The sequence below is a fragment of the Rhinolophus hipposideros genome (assembly GCF_964194185.1).
Source record: "Rhinolophus hipposideros genome assembly, chromosome: 2".
Classification (NCBI taxonomy): Eukaryota; Metazoa; Chordata; class Mammalia; order Chiroptera; family Rhinolophidae; genus Rhinolophus; species Rhinolophus hipposideros.
Window position 1 is genome coordinate 99397831 of NC_138048.1, and position 27108 is coordinate 99424938.

Below are 27108 nucleotides of genomic sequence, written 5' to 3' on the forward strand. Positions count from 1 at the left end.
CGCACCCAAAGACAAAATTCACAAAGAAGTCATGGGAAAGTATGCTATGGACACATCAGGAGAAGAAACAGAAAACAGAGGCCCAGTAATTGTTTCAAATACCGTGATGCCCATCTACTGAGGTTAATGGAGAAGGGCTCCCAGCTCCACAGGCAGGAAATTGGGGGCTTTGGAAATGGTTTCGTAGGAGAAACGGTAGAAATCGTTTTAAGACTCCAATAATACTCATGGGCTCCTGCCAAAAGGCAGAGAAATGACCACGATGGCAGTGATGACATTAGCAGTTGACACTTTGGGGGACCTACCATAACTCAGACGCTGGAGAAATATATTAATCTTCTCAACAGGTGTAGGAGGAAAGTATTTACTCCCAATTTACAAACGAAGAATTCAAAGCACTGAGAGTTTAAGTGAGTTACCCAAGGTCACACAGCTAGTAAACAGTAGAACTGTGATTTTTATTCTCAATGTGCGGCCCTTAGCCTTCTTTTCTGTCTCTACCTTTCAGATGGGGTCAAGCCTCCCCGAGAATGCGAGGGCTCCATCTACAGGGCCCTCAACATTGTCAGGAGCAGAGGGGTTAACTATCTAACTTGAAAGTGCACTGTTCCAGCTGAAGACAAAAATTTTGGCTTGTTCTGGCTTCTAAACAACAAAGTGGATTTCTAAGGCATTTCTTTGCTGCAATCATTTATCCACTTAAGGAACATTCTAGTAATGTCCCCACCAACGAGGGCTCCCACAGAACAAGGAAATCAGAGTACCTACCCCACAACTGCATATTAAGAATAGGTGATCCTTCCACTATAGTTCCACCAAAATAACAAAGAACACACTAACACTATAACAATGAAATGAAAGCACTGTGCATTTTTATAGTTCAGTACTATTAGATAACAATCATAGAAGGATACATTCTGATAGGGTACGCTATTAGAATTTACTCAGATGGTCCTTCATCTAAAATAATATAAATATTTATCTTTTATCTGTGGAAATATGGATATCTTTCTATGTTTTTAAGTCATAAAGATGGAAAGAAACCAGCAATCAGTGGGTCGGGGGTGTCATATGGAGGGGGTGTTCAAAGAACCCACATTTCTCAACATTTCTCTAATGTTGATTTCCACATGTAATCCTAAATAAGGCAATATTACATTATAAAATCAGTAACATACTTTACTCTGGCATTTGGGTATTTTTTTAAAATGGAGCTAAAGACTATTTAAAATCGAAGAAGCCTATCTCTTTGTTAATCGACTGTGTATCCTGCACAATTGTCATGCCCTGCCAAGGCCTGCCTTTCCCCACTAGTCACCCAGGGTCCCCTGAAGAATGAGTCTGGCTCATGCTGCAAGACTGTGGTTGTGGATGTAAACACTCTGATCTCAGTGGGAACCAGATTCTTAATCCCCTCCCACAGGTTAGCAGTTGAATTCTCTATCTATTAACAACATGACCATAACATTTTCTCATTTGGCTTTTTGTTCTGTTCCATTTTTTAAATCAGGGCTCTCATTTACCAGGAATGGACTCAAGCAGCTTCTTCTGGAGAAAGGCATGGCTCTCTCCTGCCTTTCTGTTGACCAGGTCACTTGGGAGACTTACTGGAGTGAGAGAATTAAGGTGCAGGAAGGTCCAAGGCCCCTAAATGGGACTTACTCATTGCCACCTTACCAGGTGAACGGCCTTACCAGCTGAAGTTATCACCCTCAGTCCACACCACGAGACTGCAGGTGATCCGTAATAAACTATAAAAACCCGTGAGCTAGAAAAGGGCGAGGAGAGGAGAAGGGAAGGGAGGGGAGGGGAGGAGAGGGGAAGAAAGTCCTCTGAAAGGATAATACTCCAAAGCTAGAGCAAATTCCTATATAACAGGATATTCCCCACTCATGCAGGTATGCGTGATAATTCACTTCCCACCAGGTAACACTTGACAAGTATTTAAGGTGCTAGATGAAAGGATTGGTGAAATGCGAAATGCCTGTTAGTGTGTTGGGCCCAGAGGCTGTCCTTCTAAGTTCTCTGCAGTGGTAATTAAAGCAGTCGCCCTCCATCCTGTCCCTACCTTCTAGTGACACGGTTTAATTAATGTGCACTTGGGGTTTTTAAGATCCCTAGATGAAAAGAGGACCAGATGTGAAAGGTATTATTATTCTATTCAAAGTACACTGGTAAAAGAACATCTGTGGACAAGTTTATCTACCTCACGCCACTTAACATGGACTAACAAGAAGAAAACACCAAAAAAGTCAGGTTTGGAGTTTTGAAAGGCTCAGAGACCCTCCAGCTGTGTTCAGGCTATGATTTAGGTGGCTCCAGTGAGAAGGTACCACACATGACAAATGGTTCGCTTTTTTTCAGAACTAAAACTCAGATGAGCAGCCTGAACCAAAGGGGAGCGTGGCATACAAAGGGAAGTTGAATCGTGTGTGTTTTTCCAGTTTAATGTGTACAAAGTAACATAATAGTTAGACATTTAAACCTCTCACAAAGTGATAACTCACCACCCAAGCTACTGCCCCTCGGACATCGTATATAGCTGTTACAATACCATCGACTATCTTCCCTATGTCGTACCCCACATCCTGTGACTATATGTACCTATATATTTATAGTTGACATTCAATAGTATTCTACTTCAGCTTCAGGTGTACAGCGCATCAGTCAGGCTTCTACACGGTCTATGAAGTGATCCCCCCGATAAGTCCAGTGCCCATCTGACATCTTACATGATCTTTACAACATGGTTTATTATATTCCCCATACTGTATTAACCACTAATTTGTATTTCTTAATGCCTTCACCTTTTTTACCCTGCCCCCAACCCCATTCCTATCTATCACCCTGATAGATCTAGTACCTATCTGGCACCATACCTAGTTATTGCAATATTGCTGACTATATCCCTTATGCTATAACCCCCATCTCCACGACTACTGTATAACGAACAATTTGTTCCTCTTAATCCCTTCTCCTTTCGCCCATCCCTAATGTCCCTCCCATCTTAAAGAAGTCCCTCTAAGCGTCCCTGTAACACTGGTTTGGTGGTGATGAACTCCTTCATCTTTTTCTTGTCTGGGAAACTCCTTATCTGTCCTTCAATTCTAAATGACAGCCTTGCTGGGTAGAGCAATCTTGGTTGCATGTACCTAAGTCGAATCTGATTACAGGCAAGAAAAGGGACTCTCAGAGGCAAAACAGAGCTAATCGCAGGGAGGAGGATCCTTCTGTTGTGAAGATAAATGAAACATCGATCTGCAGAGAGCCCTAAATCATCTGCGAACATTTTCGGGCACTCTTGAACTCATTATAGAATTCATCAGCTAACTACCGTTCATGATAAAAGTCCTTTTTCCCACTAACTATAAAGAAAGATTTGTACGTAGAGAAGTTAAAAATTACTGATTAATAAAACTCCAACAGCACCAGTGGAATTGGGGCTGAGTTAGCTGTACCAAAGTCTAATCACTGTTCAGACACAAAGATTACCGGCCACGAGGGTGAAAGTGAGAAGGCGGCCTCACCTATCTAAACACTGCAGTCAGAGGGATCCTATTAAAACCTCAGGCAGACCATGTCTCCCGCCCACTGCCCGCCAAAGGCTGCCCATCTCACCAACAGTCCTACCCACTCTGCCCCTCTGAATACCCCTCTGGTCCTCACCTCTGACCCTCCCCCTGGCGCTCTCCACCCAAGCCCCAGTGGCCTGCCCTCTATTTCACTGTGCCAGGCCCGACTTGCTGTCTACCCTATTTACCTGAAAATAAGACCTAGCTGGACAATCAGCTCTAATGCATCTTTTGGAGCAAAAATTAATATAAGACCCAGTCTTATATTATAGTAAAATAAGATCAAGTCTTATATTAATTGTTGCTCCAAAAGATGCATTTGGGCTGATGGTCTGGCTAGGTCTTATTTTTGGGGAAGCATGGTAGCTTCCTTCCCTGCTTCCCCGTTCTCCACTGCAAGAATCACCTGTCAACATACTCCATGTTTTAGCTACTTGCTCATTGTCTATCTTCCGCCTCCAGAATGTCAGTCACATGTGTGCAGGAATTCTTGGTCTTATTCCCTGCTGTATCACGGTCCCTGGAGGTGGGCATGGCACAAAGTGAAGCACTCAGTAAATATTTGTTGAAGACATGAGTGGTGATTTCAAAAAAGCAAAAGACAACCTGCAAGGACAAGCACTGAAAGTTCTAGGAAAATCTTTGCAATTGCTCACTTCCGTGTTAGCGTGCCCTACGCACACAGGCCCCCTGGTAAGTCCCCATGGAAAGGTAGCAGGATCAAGGTAGGCTCTGACCACTTCTGATCCCCCGGCCACTGTACAACACTGTCAAAGCCCAACTTCTCCCCAACCATGCCCAAATCTAGTGAGTGTGGAGTCGACCAAAGGAATCAATTCACCAACAACTGCATCTTTAGTACCGACAGCACTGGTAGGATTCATGGTCAGAAGGAAGAAAACAGGAACTTGAAACAGGAACTTTCACAGCTATGAAGCCACCAGGGAAAATCCCCACTCTTATCATCTCCCTGTTCTCTGAATATCAGAGCCTCGTGCTTCACAGGGATTCTCCATGTTGCCCACCAACTGCAAAGGACTTTGTAAAGTAACGTAAGTCAGAAGAAGACATTTTACTGGAGACCATGAAGAGAATTCACAGCTGTTTCCTCAACTCTGGCTTGTATGTTGTTCTTGTTTTAAAATAGACTTGATTTTATAGAGTACTTTAAGGCTCACAGCAAAATTGAGCATAAAGTACAGCTAGTTCTCACGTGCCCTCTGCCCCCACGTATGCATAGCCTCCCCCATTATCAACATCCTTCAAAGAGTGGTGCATTTGTAACAATCAATGAACAGAAGACACTGACGTCATCATCACCCAAAAGTCATAGTTTACATTAGGGAACACACGTGGCGTTGTACATTCTATAAGTTTTGACAAACGTATAAGGACATGCGCATATGTCTACCATTATAATTACCATACAGAATATATTCACTACCTAAAATCCCATGCTCACCTAGTCACCCTTCCCTCCCCATGAACCCCTGGCAACCACTGATCCTTTTACTGTCTCCATAGTTATTTTTGTTTTGGGGCTTTTTTTTTGCCTTTTCCAGTATGTCATATAGTTGGAATTATACAGTATGTAGCATTTTGGGTTTGCGTCTTTCACTCGTACATTTAGAGTTCCTTCCATGTCTTTTTATGGCTTGATAGCTCATTTCCTTTTAGCTGAATAATATTCCACTGTCTGGATGATCATAGATTACTTATCCATTCATCTGCTGAAAGACATCTTGGTTGCTTCCAAGTTTTGGCAATTATAAATAAAGCTTCTATAGATATCAGTATGCAAGCTTTTGTATAGATATTTATGTTTTTAACAGCACCTTAGAGAATAAAAAGGATACCGAGAAAAATGTGAAGCATGACGTTAGCGAGCTGAAAACAAAATAGGCTTCAGACTCCTGAGGAATGTCCTGCTCTCTAAGAACATTTTTGAGAAACTGGATTTGACAAAGAAGTCTGGCTTTAGTTTTATACACACACAAATCCATTTCTAACACTATGGTTTTTTTCAAGTACTTCAAATGGATTTATAAACGATGAAACTTAAAACAAGTTTTGAATATTTTCTTTTGTCCCTATTCATAAAATCTGTGGGATTTTGTTGTCAATTCCATTACACTTAGTCCATTTTTCTCGAATGGTACCACTAGCCAGTGGGTTCTCTTAAGGGATCCGCCACATCCTTGCCTGAGTACCAGAAGCCTCTCGCTGAGTACAGCTCACAGGAGGGACTAAAAAACTGCTGACTGGTGAATGTATTTCAAACATTCAACCAAGAATTCGACCCATATTTAGACAAATTTTAAAACAAAGTTTCATAAAACGGCCTTGAAAGGTAAAGAAATAAATTAGGAAAGTAAGCATACATTCAGCCAATTATGTCAAAAATCTACATAGTAATTATTAAACAAAACCCAGAGAAACGTGGCATCTTAAGTGAGATAGATACATCTCTTAGAAAAGAGAAATGAGGAGCTCACCACATCAAAACACAAACCAAAGGTCCTTTAGCCCAAAATTGCTCAAAGGAATACCAGCCACAACAACTCTCAGGAAAAATGGGAGGAAAGGTGACGTCTGAGAGCCCCAACATATTTTAAGACATGATACACCAAAAGAAACCATGATTTCTCATATCAAAATTCATTGTCAGCAATTTCTGAAATCAAAATTCATTCCTAAAATGAAAGACCCCCATACCACCAAGCTACTCAGAACGAGTCCCCCCCACAAGTGTACCACATCAGCTTTGACAACTCAAATCAAACCACAAGACATCTTAGAAGGCCTTCCATTTTACATCTGTAAATGTAGACATTTACAAAATGCCTACCCAAAGCTGACATTTTGCAGATGAGCTTCCCACAACCTGTATTTATCACACTCAAAGTTTTCCTGAGCATTCATACCACTTCCATTTGTGAGGTAAATAAAGAGAGGGCTGGAAAGGAGGGCAGATGGATAGAGAGGGGACACCCACACTTGAAGGATTTCAATCTGGTTTCAAATTATAGACAGTTCCCAACTTATGATGGTTCAATTGATGATTTTTCAACTTACAATGGTGCAAAAGGGATAGGCACACCAAATCACATGAGATATTCAACACTTTACTATGAAATAGACTTCGTGTTAGATGATTTTATCCAACTGTAGGCTAATGCAAGGGTTCTGAGCACAATTAAGGCAGGCTAGGCTGAACTATGACGTTCAGTAGGGTAGGTGCAGTAAATGTACTTTGGACTTACGGTCTTTTCAACTTTCAATGTGTTTCTGGGGATGTAACCCCATTACAACATGAGGAACATCTGTACACAAATCAGAGGCAGGCAATGTACTCTTGAGAAGAGGAAAATATTGAACATTCAAATCTGCTTTTTGCTTTTTTTTAACTGTAAGGTCCCAGTGAAAACGTCATCCATGTATGATGGGTCCAATTACTGAGAAGAAGCAAGTAGGCACTGACACGCTCCCTTTACCCGGCTAGCAACAAAGTGGTGTGTTTTCCCATTTTGTTTAATTTCTCTACTGCTGAAAATTACTTCCAGATCCTATCTTTTCTTTAGTTTCCAATTACATCCTACATGAAACCCACTACTCCTGAATTAAAAAGGAAAGAAAGAAAGCAAAACACAACCAGAAGATAACAAACACGGTGTTTTAAATATGACACCAAAAATATAAAATGCAGCCACAGGATCTGGGTTTCAAACATGTTTAAATAAATAATGCAGTAATATCAAGCTAAAAGTCTTGATGCATAATAGCCCTATTACAGGTTCTGAGTACCACATAGTGAGAAAATTCTGTACATCACAAGGACCTGAGGAGGTAATTTGCTGCCCTAAGCAACTGGCTCACCTAACGTCAGAGTTAGGATACTCAGGTCACGCATTTGAGTCTCTGAAGTTCTAGCTCAGTGCTTTTCTCTCCTCCCCGTTTTATTAAATAAACACTAACCAGCAAATAATGATATCCAGTTTTGTTTAAAATACAAATGATGGAACTTGCAATACATACCCTTCCTCACCTAATTAAAAAAAGAACCATTTGCCTAAAGAGAACAAGCACTGTGCCCTAGCAGGAGACCATTTCTAGCAGTATCAACACTGACACTGGAGAAAACCTACAGAACCACCACCAAGGTAATAAAACTCCCACACTCATATTCACGCTATTTATATGATCATTAAAATCACCCTCCAAGGGGCTACAAAAAGTCAGTTAGATCTTTTCATGACTAAAAGGCCTATCAGACATCGGCACAAACAAGATTCCTCTGAACACTGAACAGTGAAGCAGAAGTAGTAAGTGCTCCCATTGGCTGTGTGCCTCTGATTCTTACAACTCTGATAAAGAACTGAATACTGTAGATGTACTGACTTCGCCAGCAATACAGGAAATTCAGAAATCAGAAGGACCACAGAGGCTGGGGGTATCAGGACTGCAGGCTGCCCGGGTAGCCACCTGGATTTGCCACGCACGAGCTGTGTCACCTTTACTTCTCTCTGCCTCAGCTTCTTCTGCTTTAAAGCTAGAATAATAGTTCCTCAGGTTGTTGGGAACAGTAAATCTATTAACATATGTGAAGCATTTAGAGCTGTGCCAGGCTGAGAATAAGCTCCTAATAAGCAACAGAAATCAGAAATAATATTGTTAATACTTTTCCTGATCATTCCACCATTGAATGAACTTGTCCTGACCCTTCAAATTTACCCAACTTCTAGTTGATATCTCATTTGGCCCCTATGCATTTTTCAATGGCATTCTCTTTTCTTCCCTTCTACACTGTCACCTCCTTGAGGGAGTGTGAGCGAGCTGGGTGTCACAGCTCACTGAATCCTCTGAAGACACTTCCAAAGACTGCACCCACAGCTACCCCATGGATGATTTACTGAAAACATTCAATGAACCAATCCTCCTCCACCCTCCCAATCAATACAAAGCCTAGTAATTAGATGCCACTCTGTTAACTTGAACACATTACCTTAACTTGCTTTGTTGGGACTTCTGTAAATGCATTAAACAAAGAAATACCAAACAGTTATCACTCAGAGAGTAGAATAGGTAGGTAAAGCTTTCAATCAACCTTCGGGGCTTTTGGCTTTTCACTTTGATCAGACAGACTCCCTGCTTGGTTTACATGTGGGCGACTGCTATTACCCTCTAAAACGAAAACCAAAAAAAACCACATTTGATCATACATACTGTCAACTCTTGATTTTTCTTTCAGGTGTGATTCTGCAGCCTCACATCCTTTCCGTCTGGGCACTGTTCTTCGTTACTGTACCTCCTATTTCCATCAAAGCCTTCAGTCCCCATTACACAGATTGATGCTATTTGACCAGCAAAGAGTCCTGCTGATAAAGGCCCCCACTGCTCTATCTCGATTTTCCCAGGATTTCAGGTACTTTCATCTGAGCCTCCAGCAAAGACAACCCAGGTCTCTGGAATTAAATATTTTCCAGGTCTGACAATAAATTATCTGCAATCCCATCACTCCCTTCCACCAATTTTTTCACCCCCTTGCTCCCCACAGTGCACTCACGTTCCCACAATAAAACTAAACACTGACCAGCATCAATTAGGAACAGAGAGAAAAGGCTGTGCTTTGAGCCGACTGGCTTTTTTCCAAGCTAAACACACTTATGTAAACCCAACTCCATTACTGCCCCAGCCTGCATATGTACCAGGGGCACCCTGCTTTTCCGCGTTAAGCTTTTGTTTACCCACTGTCAAGTGGGTATTTCCCAGTCAGCCTCTCCTCCTGTGGTGACTGGCTGCAAGCACCCTTACCCCCCACCCAGGCACCAAATGTGACATCAAAGGAGCTCCCAGAGTGGCCATCTGTCCCTGCCATGCCAATGTTTATGCAATGTGGGCAGGAGAGAGAGAAAGGCTACAGGGTGTCCTGCTGTATTAGACTCAAGGCACCAGCATTCATCTCACAGAACAAGACAGTGACCAAAACTCCTGAGTCTAGCTGGAGAGGTTCCCTCTTCTTAAAAAGAAGACAAAACTACTTAACTTTCTTGAGTGTGTCCAAAGAACGGGCTTGATATGTTTCACCTGTGGATGAGCGTCTAAAAATAAAGTCAGCGCTTTCAAATATTAGACACCCCACCTGAAAAAAGTCCCACCTAAACATGCTATTTCAAGCAATATTGACTTTTACAAATTCATGAACAGTGAAGTGCCCAGGAGAACTGGTTATGGTGGAAATGGTATAGATCAGGAACGCCCGCCAGAGTCTCAGAATTCTAGAGTTAATAGGATCCTCAGAATTATCTAAACTCCCCTGTTTTTGTCTGGAATGGAAGGTCAAGACACATGGGAATTGTCATGAGTTTAGAAGTCAGATAAAACACACTTCAAATCCAGGGTCACCACCATCATGTTGTGATTTTAGTTAAGTAACGTGGGTACTATCAGCTGGACTTGGAGAGAAGAATACACACATCCAGGATGGTTGTGAGGTCGGGTCATTTACTCTGTTAGAGAGTACTTAGCAGAATGCCGGGCACACAGGAGGGACTCTGTGTATGCAGGCTCTTTTCCAGCCTAGCCCTCGTTAGAGACCTTCACTGTGGACGCACCCAGGAGGCAAAGTCTGTCCAAATGGGCCAAAGTGGAGAGGTCACTGGACTGCTTGGCTGGCCATCAGCTAAAACTCAACACATTAAGTTTGCTGAGGGACATCTCTGTTATCTTTCGAATGGGGGTAAAAGGGGCTTTGACACGTTTCACCGACCACTTGCACGAACAGCAAACCATGTCCCAAGTATTGGACGAGAATCCACATTATTCATCACATAAATCTGCTCCAGTTCCCCAGGAGAGACGATGGCTAGCCTCCATGCTGGAAGCCAAGAGATGATACGTCCACTCTGTGATTCCACCCGAACAGCTGCAGTGTGAAAACACACAGCCAGAGTCACACAAAGATGGGCTGGTGATTTTGAAATTCATCCCTTGCTTATTTTTTTTCAATTTTGCTCCTTAACCTCCTTACTGCCCTTCCTTCACAGAACCCGGAAACAACCGTGGCCTTTCTTTGGACAGACAGCTCTAACCAGGTTGTGATTAATCCCAAAAGAATCAGATCAGTGAGCACCTGTTCTGCGGGTCAGGACACACACTCACAACTCTTAAGGATTTACAATCAGGTTGGGAAGAGGGACAATACAAAAGGCAACATGTGAGGGGAAAATACACATTCTGGGGGGATAAATGAGAGTGGGCTGGGATAAACTGGAAAGGCAGCAAGGTGGAGGTCGGCTTTCGTTGACTCTGAAGGAAAGCCGACGGAGTCAGGACCCAGAAAGGCTGCCCGGGGCACAGTGCAAGGGCGCCGGATCGGACAGCCACTCATTAAGTAAGCATTTAACACCCCATGGCAGTCACTATAATTCATGCTGAGGCACATACAGAGCAAAGGTCGAGCAGCCCTCCTTGGAGAAACACGGGAGTATTCGGGTTCAGAGCAGAGACCTTGGAGCCGGGCGACCCAGGTTCGAGTCCTAGCTCTCCCACTTTCTAACTATTGCCTTGAACAAGTAATATTTAAGCAGAGATGAATATTCATGTTTAAGTTATTTATTAGGAAGCATTTCCAAAGAAAACCAGTTGCAGAGTTGGAGAACAAAGCCACAGGGGCTCCCTGGAGACAAGACAGGAGAACTCAAGAGCTGTCCCCAATACATGAGCCTTTCTAATGGTTTGCCCTGGAGGAGGACTGCCCTGGGGTTACAGGGATTCCTTGGTCAAAGATGAGGACCAACCCCTAGGGGCAGCCCTCCAACAAAGAGAAGTGTTTACTGGCTGCCTAGGAGTAAAAGCATGTGGGAGGAGCTAATTAATATGCAGCAAAGGCAAAGTTCATCCAAAAGGACAGGGGCAGAGCAGGGACATGTGCTACCAAGGGTTAATTGCTGCTTTTATTGTTACTGCACTATTCTCATTTATATTCTTTGTATCCCTCAAAAAGGCAAATAACAGAATTATGACAATATAATGTGATGTAAATACGGAAAGAGAGGTCTCCAGGCTGCTGTGTACACTACACGCAGAAAAAGGAGTGGCTAAGCCTGTCCTTCTGGATTCAGGCCACCAGGAGCGACAGGAAAGACTAGAGGAACAAGTCACAGCAGGATCTGCAGAGCAGGGCCCGGAACACTGGGTGGGCAACTCAGAGCGGCAGGGATCCGAATGCACCATCCAGCAGCCGCTACAGAAAACAGGCCGCAGGTTCCTCAGAACATTAAAAATAAAACTTCCAAATGATCCAGCAATCCCACTTACGAGTATTTTTCATCCAAAAGAAATCCAAGCATATCTCAAAGAGATTTAAGCACTCCCACGTCCACGGCAGCCCTACTCACAGTAGCCAAATGTGGAAACCACCTAGCTATCTAATGACAGATGAATGGGAAAAAATATCACAGTTTTACAAATATATAGATTGGAATATTATTCAGCCTTAGAAAAGAAGGAAATCCTACAATATGCCACGTTGTGGATGAACCTTGAGAACATTATGTTATGTGAAATAAGGCAGTCACAGAAAGAGAAATGCTGCATGATTCCACTTATAAATATCTAAAATAGTCAAACTCATGGAAGCGAAGACTAGAAGGATGGTTGCCAGGCGCTGGAGGAAGGGGAAGTGGGGAGTTGCTAATCAACGGGTACAAAATTTCAGTTATGCCAGATGAGTATGTTTTAGAGATCTACTGGGAAAAAAAAGTGTACCCATAGTTAAGAATACTGTATTGTACATTTGACACTCTGTTAAGAGGGGAGATCTCATATTAAGTGTTCTTACTACAGTAAAACTTTTAAAAAGTGAAATAAAATTGCAGGGATCACGCCTGAGGAAGCATCTGTGATTCTGCCTCACCATCGAGTCAGTGGTCGCATGGTTTGTACACATTCAGGACCAACCAGCATATTGCCAAACCTGATCCATGCTGAACAGTGCAGTATTATTTTACCAACTAACAAGGCTTGGATGGGTGTAGGAAGGCAAACTTGAAAAGAACCGTCACGACTTTGTATAGTCATAAAGCCCCTTTTGGTCTAAATCATTTTCCCCCTGTGAAGTGAATGGGGATTGCACAGCATACGTGTCGCTGTCCCCACTGGGCAGAAGGGAAACGGAAGTGCACACAGCCCTTTCTGCAGGACTTCCCTAGAAGAGCCTCGTGCCACACACAGGAGGTAGGGAGGTGTCTTAGCAGCATATTTCCTCCCCGGAGTGCCTGTGCATGTTACACGTTTACCACTTGATGCTTTCAGTGGGAAGCCCCTGGCCTATCCTGCCATGAAGTCATCCCACACGAGCACAGTAGTGAAGCCCAAGAGAAATATTCCATTTTAACCCAACTTTGCAGTTTAGAGGAAGGCTCACCTCTCTCTTTCTCAAAGGTAACGTGCTCTCTGTCCACAGCCTCAGGAAAAGCCCTTTCTGATACCCAGTTTCCCTTGCGGCAGTCAGGATCAATTCTTTCTTCCCCTTTCCTGGTATGGTGAGGGCAGGCAACAGAGAAGCTGGGAAGACTCAAGGCCTCAGAAGGAAACACCGCAAGTGAGAGATGGCTCACAGGGCTGACCGAGCTCACCTGTCAGGTGTCCCTGCCATGGGGTACACCGCCAGACCCTCTTCATCAAGTTCCAAAGTCTGGCTTGTCCATGGGAACGACCCAGCAAGAACGGGACCCTAAGCATCAGAAACTTCCCAGGAAATCAAGTTCAAAGCCTCCAATGGTGAGTGGAGAGAATCAGCAACCCCTCTTCCCACTAAAACAATAGTCACAAATAATGGACTTCCTGGAACAGGAGGATTTGGACAGCATCCTTAGGCAATAGGACTTAAAAAGCCCGAATCCTCAGGTCCCAGCCTTCTGCAAATGCCCCACTTACCCCACCCCAATCAGAAGAGGCTTCTCAACATCTCCCAATGTGCCGTGCGCAGGTGCTGCTCACCTCCTAGGTGACAGACTAGGATTCAAAGGGTCACACCCCATGGTACCAACCCTCCTCCGTCTCCTGGCTTTCGGATCTAGAAAGGTGGGGCCTCAGGCCACAGTGGTTCTACCTACAAGAGCAGACATAGGAAAATAACGGGTTTTGCGCTCATTTTTTACATCCCTCCAGAGGTTCCAAGACCATCCTCTGAAACACTAACAAGATAACACAGGGAAAGTACTTGATATGTGGTAGACACTCAATAAATTGGAATTTAGTATTAGTATTTCAATCATCGAAGAAGCATGTACCAGGCCCTTAATCAGCTATGGCTTTGTAGAAAGCAGCCTGGCCATGCTTATGCTCGCCCACCGGAACTTCGTAATTTGGGGCGGTCAGAATTTTCTAACAGTAGAACGTACGATTCCAAGGTATGGCGCGAGGAGCTCTGGTTCAGCACAAGATTTCACGAATCGATCCCACATCGTGAAACGAAGACAACTTTCCAAAAGTGATGATCTCTCCCCCAAAAGTTTTCCCAATGAATGCCATGCCGGTACTTGTTTTCAAGCAACAGAATCCAAATAAACTGGAGAAGCAGTGTTGCAAAACACTTATGAAGACTATACGCCTCCTTGTTCTCCGCTCTCAGAAAAACACCAACTAGAACAAACAGCACCAGGGCTGGTCCTCAGCACCCCGGGTCACAGCAGACAGGCCAGATGAAGGGCAGCTAGTCAACCTGACCTGAGGTCTTCAAAAATAATGCCAGGGCTGAGGCCAACTCACTACACAAGATGTAAACCAACCCGCTCCTTGGGCAGAGCAATCACTTCCTATCCCTACCTAGTTCAGCCCTTTGCAACATTAGATATCTACATAAATACTACTAATTATGCCATCTATTCCCCAGGACCTTTTCAATTGACAAACCCCAGGAAGAACAAATGGCTTACAGTTGGATGACTTCAATAATGCTAGATGTTTGACAGCGTTCAACGTTTTATTATAACGTTTATGAGATGCCCCGGGAGCCTAACTGTTGTTATATCAATTAGCCTATGGTAAAACTGGTTTTCTTATACAACACTTAAAGTCACAGAATCTATCCAGGACATGAAGTGAGGACTTACTGTGTTCCTTTGTGGAGAAATATTAACCAGCCAACCTCCCATACTTTACATTTCCCTTCTTGGTGAGGAGGTGAGCCATAGCATTAATTACCCCACACTTCCCCCACAAGTCTGAGGAACTCTAAGCTCTGAAAAACATTCTCAGAACATACAACAGCAATACAAAATTGATAGGGTAATCAGCCCTATCTATCTCCCATTTAATTCTGAAGTAACTAAATTTAACAAACTTTGCCTTCATAGAAGCAACCCCACTGACTTACATTCCAGTCTCTGCCAGGCTTTGAGCTTTGTACCCATTTCATTTGTACCCTATAGATAGCAAAAAAAAAAAAAAAAAAGAAAAGAAAAGAAAAGAAAAAAAAGAAAAGAAAAGAAAAGAAAAGAAAAGAATAGAAAAGAATAGAAAAGAAAAGAGAAAAGGGAAGGGAGGGAGGGGGAAAGGAGGGAAGAAGGGAGGGAAGATCCCTCCCATGAGCAGTGAGACCCTGAACAGGTGAGATGAAGCTAAGAAAAAAAATCCCAGGGAAGTAAGAAAAAAGTTGGAGGGGAAGATAAGTAGCCTGTTAACCACCAATCGACTAGGTAGGATAAGATGAAAATATTGAAAATATGGAAAGTGAACCTGATAACCCCAACTGCCTGCAAAAAAGAGGGAACAAACGGGAGAAGTGTTTTGTTTTGTTTTTTGTTTGAATTCCATCGCAGTAACTTTTCACATTTCTGGAAGGAAATCACTAAAGAGAGGTTGTGAGGTTGGAAGTATGACAAGAAAGGGTAAGATGGGAAACACTCAACGTACTACAATTTATTAAGGGCCTACTTTGTGAGCTATGAGATAGGTGCTTTACATGAATAGTCACAGAAAACTCACAACAGTTCCCACCAAAGCAGTTTTCCTTATTTCCATCTCACAGAAGGGAAAATGAAAGCTCAGAGAGGTTGGGCAATTTTCCTGAGGCCACACAGCTAAAAGAGGCAGAGCAGGAGTTCAAATCCAGATCTTTGTGACTCCAAAGTTCTTGCTCTTATACTGCAACATTCTCAAAGATTTTCTGAGAAAACTTTTAAAATGCCAAGACTCGTGCATTAAATATGAACCAAAATACAATGTTTTTCCTCAGTTGTTAACAGCAAATTTGCTCTGCTCTGGTACAAAAATAGATCTATATTGTCAAGTGGGTTGAAAGCACCTCTAATTCACATTAAAGTACCAGCAAGTCTCATGCGCATTGTAGTTAGTAGTCTCCAGAACAATATCCCAGGGGTGCCCCAGTGAATACACAAAACCCACCTTAGGACCATTTGATTCAATGTGTATGATACTCAAGAACACAAGGTATGTTTTAATAAAACTGAAAAGCATTACGTCAAAGACACAAAAAGATACATACATACCGCCTTTCTCCTTACAGCTAGGAGACAGTCACTTAGTTTCAAAGGCCCTTAAAATCTTTTTTGACAGAGTTCCACAGGGCAGAATTTGTTAAATGCCTGTAAACTTAAGAGAGGAGGTAGTGTTTGTTTATGCTTCATTTAAAATACAAACAAACACCAAAGTTGGTTCTTTCAAAAGACCAATAAAATTGATAATACTTTAGCAAGACTGATCAAGAAGGGAAAAGGCACAAATGACCAATGCCAGGAATGAAAAAGTAAACATTTTTACAGATGCTATAGTCTTTAAAAATATTACCAAAGGCATTACGTGCAACTTTATACCAATAAATTTAAAACTATACATGAGATGGGGGAAATTCCTTGTTTTAGTTTCTAAAAAATCATTTTAATGGCCCTATTTCTATTAAATTAAACCTGCACTTAAAAAAATTACAAACAGCCAGAGTCAACCCAGTTATTTATGGGAAAGGTAAGGGGATCATAAGGAAAAAACAATGATACACAGAAATTGTAACATCTGCAAGGTAATAAAGTAGAATTAACCCCATTTCAAATGTCTGCATGACGATGTCCTCTAACAGTCCCATGTGACAATGTCTAGAAACCTTCATGAATAACACATTCCCTTTTCTCTAGCTGAGGATTATTGTTCCATAAAGTCCAAGAACAAGGGCATATTAGTCAGTTTTACCAGTACTATCAGGAGACCCAGTTTGGTTACCTTTCCTGGTAAGTGAACTGCTCAAGGCTCCTTAGGGAGGGGGATTCAGTATCAAATTCATGTTCTTTCTTAAGCCAACAATAAGGCTAAACCTGCTCCAGCAGTTAGGACAGTCTGGACCAAGCAACCTATGCTTTCCTGGGGTGAGTCCAGTTTGGCTTAAAAGTCATTTCATTTTACTTCTGTATTGTTAACTTCAGGGAAGCTAGAGGGTGAAAACAAACTAAAGAAAACTGTGACCACAGCAACCATGTCCTGTCCCTTGAACCCCAAAGCTCAAGGGGAAGGTGCGCCTCGGAAGCCAGAGGGTTCGATTCTGGTAGTAGGAGAACCACAGAATCAGTCAACACCCTTCGGATCTCACCCACCCCAGAAGGGGGAGAAACACTTGTAAAATGAAATTTGGTTTTCTGTAAGTACAATAAGAGCCACGTATTTCTTTACCTTCGTTTCTTGCCCTAAGAGTAAGACAATTCTCTAAAAATTCTTATGAAAGAGAAGCTCACCACACACACACACACACACACACACACACACACACACACACCTCCAACTGCTCTGTACTAAGCTGTTGATCAGATATAAAATAGGTGACACAGGTAAGCGTTAACCCAAAAGCCTCCTTCTGACCCCCACACACGGACCAAATACCACACCTGCCCAAGGAAAGCGCCTTTGAGGGGCTCGAAATAGAGCCTAAAGAATGTCTGCAAGAAACTTTACCTTTGGCCAAGTTTCTCCTTTGCTGGGACTTATGAAGTGTCATTCGCAATGATTGCAACCCCAGGGCCACCCTCCACCCAAACTTCCCCTCCCCACCCCACCCCACCCGAAATTGACTTAGGCAATCAATCTGAAGATAAACCAGCTTCCACGGGGAGACATTTTCAAAAAAGTTCCACCTGACTAACACCTCGACAGCCAGGAGGCCTTGCGCTGAACTACCTTCATCAGACACAAGATTACTGAGAAACCAAGGCCGTCGGAGGCCGCGCTCCAGAACTCCCATCCAGGGGTCTGCCGGCGCCGCAGCTTCAGACGGTTCCTTCGCAAATTCCTCTCCCTTGAATCCCAAGCCTTCCGCGGGGTTCGTGTACCAGGACAGGAACCTGTCATTCGGGACCGCGCCGCAGGACAGCCGGGGGCAGGGCGCGTCGTTGGTGGGTGACGCGACCCCACGCGCCCCTGGGTCTCCTACAGCCCTCAGTCACAGAAGGCGCAGGGGGAGAAAGGTGAAGCCCTTTCGCAGCCCGAACCCCTTCACCGGGGAGCCAGGACCCACGTGGGCCGCGGCCCCTCCCCGCGGAGAGCCCCTCGCTGATCCGGGCAGGGGCTGCGCGGCGCGGGTCCCCGCCCCGTCCACGGAGCCCCGGGCTCGCATCCCGCCTGTCCCCGTCCGGAGCCACCGAAGGCTGCTCGCCTTCACCGCCCCACACAAAGAAATGCGCCCGTAGCGCGAGTGGACTTTAAATCCACGCTCACCGCTGCCCCGCGAGGCGCACATGCTCCTCCAGGCTTGCCTCACGTCTCCAACTTCCAGTAACAGAAAGGAGGGAACGGCAGCCTTCCCCCGGCTCCTGGCAGCGGGAGTGGGCGTGACTCGTGGAGTTTCGTGCGACGAGGAATCTGGTCCTGTGGGTGTGCTGCCGAGGGTTGGTCGCCCCGCCCCTCCCCCCCCGCCAGCGCCTCCCCCTTCCCCCCCCGCCCCCCCCCCCCCCCCCCCCCCGGCCAGCGCTCTCCGCCTCCTCCTCCAGCGCGATCCTCCCCGTGCGCTCCGGCCGCGCCGAACACTCGGGCCGGCGGTCATTCCGGAGCACGGCGCTCGGCCCTCGCATCCCTAGGGGAAATTTCTTCCCAACAGGCCTTAAGCATTTTACGGATGAACCTGATCGCCAGCAGAAAGCATAACTTCCTGTCAATTTTTTTTTTTTTTCGTCAACACGTTGCAAGAAGGCAGTGCTGGACGTGATTTAAAAGCCTGGAAATCTTAAATCATGGCACACATCCCCTCTTCAGAGGCGGGAATGTGGGTAGGTTAGCAAGTGGACACCTCATTCCCATATATATATCTATTTTAAAAGAATGGAGAGGGGTAGAACAAAACACAAACTTTCAACTGGTTATCTTTCCTTTAAAATGTATTATATAACACATTTTAGATAGACAAAAAAATATTTAAGAATAACATAATGACACCCCCCCCCAGTACCCACTATGCCGCATAAAAATTAAAATTACCAACGCATTTGAAGCTATCTATAAGCTTCTCCCTGGAATATACCCTACTTTCCTTCCTCCTAAAAAAATTAACTGCTGTACATTTGATTTCCCACAAGCAATTTTGTATCACAGTTTCTAAAATTTCTAAGGACACAAGCTAACTTAACTTAAAGTCCACCCAACAGCAACCTAATGGGCATCCTCCTGCTGGGATTGACCTTGAGTCTCAAAAACTCGTTTCATTACATAAAACTTTAGATGATCACATCTTAAATGAAATCTCAGGTGGCTAAAGAAAATGAAAGAAATCACAATATAAGAAAATAGAGATCTAGAATGACAAGCAGAGGCCGTATCTGAAAGAGTTGAAGCATTCATGGACGAAATTGATAAAAAGCATTATCATTTTCCAAGGTTAATAACAGCTGTGTCGAAGGTCAAGAATACTGACCCACACTGCAAGGGGCTTTCCTCAAAGACGCAGGCTACAGAAACAGAAACACAACATTCAGTAACGAAATCCTGGTTACTCAAATGCCTGTCAGAGTTATAGGCTGGAAGCAATAGTCAGAAAAGGGGACTTTCAAGATAATAATTATAAAAATCAAAATGGTGGAAAAGAAACTGACTCAAAATTCACTCAAAATTCACTCAAATATACAGAGGGTGCCAAAAAAATGTACACACATTTTAAGAAAGGAAAAAAACTGCATTAAAATTGTAATACTCAATAGATACCGCTAACAAAAGATGAATACAAGTGATGTGTATACATTTTTTGGCACCCCCTGCATATTCATATATAGATATGTGAACATGAAGAAGTAGATGCCTGGTTCATCTTTATATTCCTGGTACCTTACATAGAGGCTGCTGACATAAGTAGAAATTTAATAACTATTTGGTAAATGAATGAAACAAGTGAACAAAAGAATGCCCATGAAGACTTCTGAAGGAGCAGGGAGTGTTCAGATAAAGCAGTGGTCCTTCACAGGAGGTGACTGTGCCCCCCTGGGAACACTTGGCAATATCTGGAGCCATTTTCAGTTGTCACGACACTGACATGTAGTAAGGAGAACTCAGGGATGCCACCAAACGTCCCCAAATGTACGGGAAAGCCCCAAAGAATCATCCAGCCTAAAAGGCCAACAGTACTGCTAGTGAGAAATCCTGAGATAGAGGTCTTATTATCAACTCACTTAACTGATGTATTTTATGTACGATCATCATTATGAAGAGACACTCCAGGGATATCGAAAACTGTGGAATGGCAGGTCTCCTTTCCACTGTGTGACATTTGATGGCTGGGACCATCTGTGAGGGCTCAGGAGAAAGTGGGCACTGGAGTCCAAGCACCTAAGCATTTAGTGATTTGGGGCACGGTCTCAGGACCATGCAACTCACTAAGCTGAAGACTTATGTTGAATGTGGATGAAAATGAACAAGCCAGGGGTAGGAGCAAGATGACGTACACCCAGAGTATCAGCTCTAAAATCACAGACAGCACGGTTGGGGGAACAAGGCAAAGCCTGCAGATGTGAAAGATACATAGACAAAGGCAGGCTTATCACGGCCACATTAGTCATTCCTCCTTTGACAATCATCAGCTGGAGACTGAGAACAGGAAAGATGTTTAATCTCATTACAGCTTATCGAAAAGAAAGTTACAAACCACTTACCGGAAAAAGAATGCAAGCTCTACAAAGTCAAACAGGCAGGGTGAAGGACTTACAAAGTGAAGATGTCTTTTCTATAAGTTTTCTGATTGCATCCTTACTTAAATAGTCTTTCCTTTAACTGGAATGGTATAAATGAACCAAAGAATCTTTATTTTTCTTGTTTCTGATATTATTTAATTTCTGCTGGGGTGGGGGAGAAGGGTTTTATTGTTGTTGTGCAGTGTTTCTCAGGAAGGGGACAGGGGCAGTGGGTTTGCTCATCTTAAATTCTCTTGAAGCCTAACAGGTGGTAGGTACTTGATAAATACCATGTTGGGTTGAACTAAATGAGTCTCAATCTCAAAGCCCATTTCTCAGGCATTGAAAATAAAAAGTCCCCCATGGCTGCTTCTGGAGGAGTCGCCAGGGCACCTTCAGTGAAGAGTCTAAACAACCTATGAGCACATATATAACCTGTTGGTTTCATTCAGTGTCTGACAGATTTCAAAAAGCCTGACACAAGGAAAAAGGGCTGACAACACAGGTGAAAGCCCACCAACGTCAGCACCCAACATGTCCCCAGGGAGTGGCCACCAGCCTCACAGAGGAGGTCTCTTTGCACCAAAGCATTTATTTTCATAGCCAAGCTCCGGGTCCCCTCCACACAGCACTAGACAGTAGGTGGTAAGGAAGACTCTGTCCCTCATTAAGTCACAGCTTCTTAACCTGTGGTTTTGAATGCCACTAGTTTTGCTTTGCAAAAACCATACAAATTTAGGACAGGAAAACGTGACCACAGTTATGAGCCTGACCAATAGCAATAAATTCATGTGTGAATGGACAGTATTTCTGTTGCAAAGAAATGCTACCAGTAGAGGGAGCACAATTGTCTTTTGTTTTTAACAATTTCCCAAGATGGGAATAAACCTGGGGTCGATGTTATATGATACGTGTAACAAAAATAATCACACGTTAGCACAGATGAAAAGACTTATGTAAAAATATTTTGGAAAACTATAAGCCATGACATGCTTATCAGGTATTTGTACTGTGAATGGATGTTTACACAAGAACTCAAGACAGAGACATAAGAGGACTATATAGTATATATAATACATAAATAAATACATGCTGGAAAACAACATTTGGTATTTAGGGGGGAAAGTCACAGAGTTAAACTTCTCTCCTTCCCTTTGTGTCAGTTGAATTGACAGTCATTCACAAGACAACTATGGAGAGTTTATTTTCCCCAAAGACTAACTAATTCAGTCTTTATCTTACTGTTTTATATATTAAACCTACGACAGTTGACTTCTAATATTTCTTTTAAATTATGTTCTCAATGGTATAAATGCCTTCCTTAAGCAAGAATCTTCTGGATTTCTGCTCAAGGGTCTTCAGAACCAACTTGATCAGACATCGAGGCAACTCTACCAGAAAGCCTGCAATCAGCTGAGTTGAAGGTTCTCAGGACCAAGGTAAGAAGTGATGACACCACCTGCCATCACCTATGTCTCCTAGCAACAGAGAATCATCAGCAAAGCTGGGGAGAGAGGGCATTCTCCTCCTTGAGTTAGGTGAAGCCCAACCAGGTTGTTAATTAACACAAATCATCTGAATCCAAATAAAAAGCCGGTTCCCCAGGATCACTGCAGATCCAAATACAAATCCCGCTAATCGTATGGTGTCACTGTGGAAATTTAGAAGCTTTTTCATGAATACATTTTGCAGTTGGCTACCAACTGATTGCCAAAATCAATTTTTTACATTGGAAACTGATTAAAAGTCTCAATATGGAACCACCCCACCCACTCCATGCTCGGTGATGTGAGGATCTGCTCAGGAAACTGACATGTTTGAAAACCCTTGATTCAGCCCTGGATGAGGCCTTCCTTCTCTCTGAGACAAAAGCAAGGTTCATCTTTTCAGGTGAAGTCTTAAAAGTGCAGGCGCTCATTAAATTTGATTTGACACAAGAATGTTTTATGATCTAAAATGAAACCTTGCGCCAACCAAACTCAGAGACATAGTTTTCTCTCTCTGAACACTAAATGCCTAACCAATGAGCAGTATTCCTGAAAACTGCAGTCTTTCGAAAAGAGACCGAGAAAACTCTAAATAGCCCTTAAATACCACCTCCAGAATACACTGCAGCAACTGAGTGTGTAGCAAGGTCCACAGAATCCAGAGGTTTCAATTTCCTCAACCATTAAATTATGATGTTCAAATTAATTTTCTCTTGCTTCCTGGCTCTATTGTCCAATTATATGTTTCCTTGATTGTAAACGTCTCACTGCAAAAATTTACATTTCCTTACAGAACGTTTATCTAACATGCCAAAGTCAAGAGTTGCAGGGCTCACTGGTGGCCCACGTCCTTGTAACTGAAGCCAGGCTTGTAACTGGAAGGGTGAAGGGGAGAAGGGAGGAAGTGCAACCAGAGGATAAAGGTAACCAAAAGGCAGAGGAAAAGTCCATGAACCCTTAGCACTGACTAGCAATAAACCATATGGGGCCAGATGTTGTCCTGCCCACACACAGGGAGGCTGCCGGTTCCAACGGCCCTGTGTGCTTGCACAAGAGGTACACGTGGTTCGTGGGGGTGAGAGCATCTGGGCTTTCACTGGTGTGGGATCTTTCAGACACCTCTCTGCTCAGCAGCAATAAACAATAATTATTATTGGCACTAAGAGGAAGATCCTGCTGAATAACTCATGGAAGACAAGTCAAGTTCTATTTTCAGTCCTGCCTTCTCCCCAAAGAATGTGTAGCCAGGACAGGATATATTTATAAGCCTCAGTATAGCCTCCCAAACAAGCCAGGTCAGGGAGCGTCCCATGGGGAGGCCTCCCACGGCCATCGGCATAACAATAAGAAGACCTTGTTCAAGTCCAGGCTCCAGCAACAACCAGATGAATAGCTGAGAACAAGCCATCTGGTTTCCCGTTCATCTGGTTTCTGGAAATTGAAAGAGATGCCTACTAACAATGGGGTGCATGGGTTAATGGGCTTTGTGCCGGGCACACGCCAAGAATTTTCCCTAAATGGTAACGGGCACTAAACACGCAAAGACAATCTTCAATCAGGAAAGATGCCAAACCTATATCTCAAATTATGTTAGTGTTTCAAATGTTTTTGGTCTTTTCAGGTTGATCTTGCTCTTTTGGTAATGGATAAAGTGCAGTTCAGATGGCAGTTATGTACAGGCCGAGAGAGTGGGGGCCCCTCTAAGACCTTGGAGTCACAGAGAGACCTCATGAGCCTTAAGCCATCCCCAGCGAGTCCCCCTGGTGGAGCAACAACAGGTCCCCTGGTGAGGGTGGACAGAGTGAGGCACTCAGGTGGTGGGCTCACACCAAATCTAACCAGTATAACAATATTTGGGCCTGTTATTCATGGGTTTTAATTTTTCTTATATTAAAATACATTGGTAATTGTCCTTTCACATTTTCCAGACTGAAACATAGTAGAGAGAGGGAAGGGGAAATGAGGTAAAGCCAGGAAGGTCACACCTAGCACTATGACGAAGTGCAAAGGTGTGTTTCTTTCTTTTTTTTTTTTTTCCTATTGAACATAAAGGTGTGTTTCTAACACCTGACGCCTTCCAGTTCTTTCCCAGTGACAGGCACATAATCAACTAAAATTAGGTGACTTCTAACGTCAGGAGGAACGTGCTAATGAGAATCCACTTGTCTTATTTTCTCTTCCAAGAACACAGACATTAGATTTTATGGTCTCTAGGAGCAGTCGGTGCCATTTTCCCTAATATAAACAAAAATCCAACATGCAAAGATTATTTGAAATCAGGAAATACAAGAAGCCTCAAAATATTAATGTTTTAAATTTAATATCTCAAAATATTAAATGACCTGAGGAAGGGCAACAGACGTATGAAGAGTCATAACCCACATAGATAAGCACGGAAAGGGAGTTTATTAATCACTCATTCATGGGAGGTCAGAAGGAATAAGTGACTTGCTCAGGCTCACATTATAAAAGAATAGTTGATTCAGCCTAGAACCCAGATCTTCTGAAACAAATCTGCTGTGTGTTTCACCAATTCAATCATTGCCTCCTCAAAACACAATTCCTTAAAGTAAACATTTAATGCAGTATATACATGTATAATTTCGGGGCCCCGACACAGTACAAAGGCACATATAAATTTTTTTAAATGATACAAAATGAGCCCATCTAAAACTAACAAGGAAACCACAATAACTGGGTGAATGAGAAATTTCTTGGCTCAGCCCCAGACAAGCAAACAAGAGACTCTGAGATAGTGTTGGAAGGATACAGGCAAGCCGGGATAGCTGAAGGCAGTCTGAGTCACCAGCAGCCAGCATCCTTCCAAACAAATTACAGTGATAGGCTTGGCAAGACTGCAGGGGAAGCGTGGTGGAGACGTGGGACAAATTCATACATGCCCAAGGGGTCACAGGGGTACTCTGGACAAAGACAGGGGCTCCCCCAATTACAAAAGTCCTACTCCTAGAATCCTAAGAAATTAAAATAGGTCTTTACAGATGTTGCAAAATACCATACCATCATTTTCGCTTGTACACAAATGCTCATTGCAGCATTATTCACAATAGGCAAAAGGTGAAAACAACCCAGGTGTCCATCAGGAGACGGATGGATAAACAGAATGTGATCTATCCATACAATGGATAGTAATAACTCAGCCATTAAAAGGAATGAAGTTCTGATAAACCCAATAACCTGGGTGAACCTTGAGAGCATTACTAAGTGATTAAGTCCAACACAAAAGGAAAACCGTAGCCTCACATGATTCCAGTTATATGAAGTACCTAGAATAGGCAAATTCATAGAGACAGAAAAGAAATTAGAGGTTACCAGATGCTGAGAGAGTGGGGGAATGGGGAGTCATTGCTTAATGGTTATCGTGTTTCAGTTTGGGGTGATTAAAAAGCTTGGGACATAGTGGTGATCGTTGTACAACATTGTAAATGTACAAGGTGTGATGAAAAAATATAGTGAATGCTTAAATAACAAAATTTATTACCGTAAAAGACACATTGCCATTAATCCCCCTCAAAATACGCCCCCTCATTTCGCACACACTTATCACAACATTCTCGCCACTTTCTGAAGCAGTTCTAGAAGTCTTCTTTTGTGAATATCTTTAGTTGCACTGTCGTGGCTGCTTCGATATCCTCAATCAGGTGGATGAGGACACACAGTAATGTTTTTATTTGACAGAAATTGCCGTAGACCAGAAGCCATGGAGGATGAAACTGTTTGCCCATTTCATGTTAATGCATTGTTCGTGATCCATGATTTACAGCACACTTTAAAATACATCTTCTCTCAACCGTAGCTCACAGCAGATTAACTGCACCAAACAAGTTGAAACTTGTCACACACAGTTACCATGTTTCCCCAAAAATAAGACCTAGCACACAATCAGCTCTAATGCATCTTTTGGAGCAAAAATTAATATAAGATCTCATCTTATGTAATATAATATACACATATGTATATTATATTACATTATATTGTATTATATTATATTATATTATATTATATTATATTATAGTATATTATAGTATATTATATTAAAGACCCAGTCTTAGGGGCTGCCAGTTAGCTCAGTTGGTTAGAGCGTGGTGTTCTTAACAACAGTGTTGCCAGTTCGATCCCCACATGGGCCACTGTGAGCTGCGCCCTCCACAACTAGACTGAAACAACTCCTTGACTTGGAGCTGATGGGTCCTGGAAAAACACACTTAAGAAAATAAATAAAAGTTTAAAAAATAATAATAATAAAGACCCGGTCTTATATTATAGTAAAACAAGATCGGGTCTTATATTAATTTTTGCTCCAAAAGACACATTAGAGCTGATTGTCCGGCTAGGTCTTATTTTCAGTGAAACACGGTACTACAGTTCAACGCGCCGCTTCCCGTACTGAAAATCCCTGCCTTTCCATTGGATGGCACTTGGAAGCAGCATTCACCGTATTTTATGATCTCAATGGAAAGCCTCCATGTCACACATTGCTTCTAGTACACGACAATTGCTGTCAAATAAAAACATTGAGGTGTGTTCTCATCCACTTTTTTCATAGATCTGGCACTGTTTGACTTCTGGCTCTTTCCCAAAATCAAAATGACCACGAAAGGTAAGTGTTTTGAATCAATTCAGGACATCAAGGCAGACACAACAGCACAACTAAAGACAGTCACGAAGAAGGACTTCCAGAACTGCTTCAGAAAGTGGCAAGAATGACGAGATAAGTGTGTTCAAAGTGAGGGGGCGTATTTTGAGGGAGATTAATGGCAATGTATCTTTTACTGTAATAATTTTTTTTAATTTAAACATTCACTGTATTATTTGGTCACACCTTGTAGGTAATTAATGTCACTGAAGTGCATACTTAAAAGTGGTTAAAATGGCAAA

The 27108-nt window shown here is 43.0% G+C and overlaps 1 protein-coding gene across 2 annotated transcripts in view; it reads right to left on the reverse strand.

Moving 5' to 3' along the window:
- TIAM1 (TIAM Rac1 associated GEF 1) overlaps positions 1 to 27108 on the reverse strand; it is a 347472-nt gene that overhangs the window by 172640 nt on the left and 147724 nt on the right. Inside the window, exon 1 of one of the 2 annotated variants that reach the window (XM_081076605.1) lies at positions 18291 to 18477. The exons of the other annotated variant lie outside the window; for it this stretch is intronic. The gene's annotated coding sequence lies outside the window, so the exon portion shown is untranslated. Of the gene's footprint in view, positions 1 to 18290; positions 18478 to 27108 lie in introns of those variants that run through there. 2 annotated transcript variants of the gene reach the window in all.